This window comes from Acanthochromis polyacanthus, chromosome 14 (assembly GCF_021347895.1).
Source record: "Acanthochromis polyacanthus isolate Apoly-LR-REF ecotype Palm Island chromosome 14, KAUST_Apoly_ChrSc, whole genome shotgun sequence".
NCBI lineage: Eukaryota > Metazoa > Chordata > Actinopteri > Pomacentridae > Acanthochromis > Acanthochromis polyacanthus.
Genome location: NC_067126.1, coordinates 29737713 through 29740764, shown reverse-complemented (window position 1 = coordinate 29740764; position 3052 = coordinate 29737713).

Sequence of the window (3052 nt, the reverse complement as noted above, 5' to 3'; positions counted from 1 at the left end):
TTTGGAGGAGGAGGGAAGAGGGTTCGCCTGATTTGACATTTTTTTTCTTCTTCAAGTGATCAAATATGTGAAACTGTAGTCAAGATGTCATTATGACTTGAAGATAATTACACTATTTTAGACTCCAGCCCCTGGCTGTTTGTGGTTAATGTGTTGATCAATTCTAGCTTTAAAAACAGTAGAAGCAGGATTTTACGCATATATACCTCTGTTGGAAAGGGACTACCATGACGCATCCTTGATTTCATAATGCTGAACAAATATATCTTATTGTTCTCTTAATTTCCTCCTCAGTGTAGCTGCAGTTGAAGGAAAATCCCTCCTCTCTGCAGCCAACATTTACAAATGCACCTTGCTTCCTTGGTTATTCTTCAGGCTCACCTGTGCTAACAGCCACTGATGACCCCGGATCCATCTCACGGGTGACTGCACCCGTTTTATCCCATGAATGCAACACGCTGGAGATCCTAACGGGGTATAACACCTTTGCAGGGAGGCTGTTGTTGACACTCACAGCAAACCACATTCAATCTCGGGGGGACAAAAAAAAGCTGCAACCAGAATTCACTCATCATATTACCAAGATCATGGCCACAGAGGAATACACCCACACCTTAGTTACCCAAGCTTACGCTGTCTCTCAAACAGGAGGCAGGATGAACAACATACCAGCACCTGTCTAACAAAGAGTTCACCCGGCTCCACCTCTCTTCCTCTCCCTGCTACTTTTTTGTGATGTTTGCTGGATTTCTGGCATCATTTCTCCACCACTATTGTCAATTAAGAAAGATTTCACTATGATAGCAGCTCCAGCAGGATGTACTGTCTGATCAATGTGTTTTCTCCCCAGAAAGGTTGAAAAAAAAAATCAGTAGATAAATAAATGAATCAAGTTCAATAGTCATCCACAACGTAAGCGAATTAATGTGGAACATTTATTCAGTCTCTGCTGCCAGGCCATGCAGCATTTGTTGATTTTTATGTGCCAAATACATTGTCATGTCTCTTTTTTTTCCTCTTTTTTTACAATTTCTGGATCCAGTGTCTGAGCTCACAGGGATCAATATGCTGTTAAGTCGGTCTGGTTCCAGGCTAAATCTACACCCCCCATTATCCTGTAGCTCCCTGTGGTTCACCGCATGATATTCCATGTCCAGTCAGAGTCCAGTAAAGCCCTACTGTACGACTGGTGGCTTCTAAAAACAGCACCAAGTCCTGCCATAACTGTTTCCAAATGAATGATTGCGTGGCAGCACAGTGAAAAAGTTGAGATGCCTCCAAGCCTTGTCTGCAAGGCTCCGAGATTCAGCCCTTCTGAGGAGAACAGACAGAAAAAGATTTCCCCATCAGTCCCCAGCTCCATCATAATTGCTAGGTGAACATTAGCCACAGCTTCTGCAGGACTCTGTGCTTTTATAATGAGTGCAGGGGGACCCGGGTCATCCAATCCGTGCATTCTGGCCCTCATTAGGAGGAAAAAAACTATTCACATATTTGCAGAGCAAAAATAAGGCTATTAGTGTGGACTGGCCAACAGCCAACCAGCCAGCACCTTGAGTTAGAAATTCTTAATTGCTGCATTTCACACATAAACTCAGTGGGAAAAAAAAGCTTTTACACAACTTTTGTCACTGTGTGTGTCATGCATGCACTTTTAGAGAAGGCTTTAAACTCCAGGAGGCAGTGGTTTGTTTTGTTTGTTTTTGTCTGTTTTTTTTTAATAGCTTCAAATCACAGTATTTCTTAATACCATAGAAAAATTAATGACTGAATACAATTAAAGTAAGAAAAATCATTGTTAGGTATTATTTATTGAGGATTAACAGATTGAGAATGCGTAGGTGTGCGGTTTAATCAGATCTGACAGATTATCAGATTCAAACATTGCTAAATTCCGGAAAGTATGCACCATCATACTTTTCTAAGTCTTGCACCACCTAAGACCAGAAAAACAACAATCTCACACGTGAAGCAGGTAATACTGATGTAACTTTAGCAGAATAATATATTTATGAATGACTTCCATCATATAGTCTGCCAGCCAAAAGCCAAATGTCCCTCTGACCCCACAGTGTGTAATGTAGTTGTTTTCTCTGTTGACTATTTGTCATTAGGGTGTATATAATGAGATGAAGGACATGTCACGCTCCAGCAATTTTAAATTTCCATAGATGGCATCCAAGATGGCTGCCATGAAGTTCAATGAATAAAAAACTTTCTACTTTTCCAATGTTTTCTGCCATAAAGCAAGTACTTTTTGGCCAAGATATGTGTTTTTGGGTCCAATTGATTTAATAGAAAGACGTCGAGAGTATTGGCTGTATTGTTGCTATGGTAACTAGCAATATGGATACCATGAAGGCAGTAAAAAATAATCCAGAAAACGTTTGACATATATGACATATTTCCTTTGGTATATTCTATAGACCATGATTTATTGAGTATAATAAGTTTAATAAGTTACATTATTAACCATCTAAAATTATTGATTCTGATGTTTGAATTAAGTATTAAGGAAATATAACATAAGACCACATCTTTGCATTGATTTAATGTTTTCTAATCCTTAGATGATGATGGGATGAACTGTTGGTATGGCAACCAGAAAAATCAAGGGAACTATAATGTTTTCATAAATATCTTTTTCTACTAATATCACACTGATTACAAGATGTTTTAGATATTCTGGGAAAGGTAGGAATTCAAAATTTGAATGACACAATGTGAAGTATATCATTGGTAATCAGTATTTTTCGCATTTTGTTTTAATTTAGGACTAAACCACGGAGCAGGGCTGCATGGCTGACGATGTGATGACGTTGCTCTATTGATGTGAAATGAACAAAAACACGGGGACACTTTGCAGAACTTGTAACACAGCTTGCTGAAAATGAGAACTTGAAGGTTCCACTGAAACTACACGTCTTGTTACAGATCAAAAACCAGCCTAGCCAAGTATGAGAATAATCCGGGCGTTCCACCAGCCAACAGATTACAGCAGTCATTGTCAGTGTCTGAGTCCAAGCTTCACTGTCTGTACTGTGGCACTTCC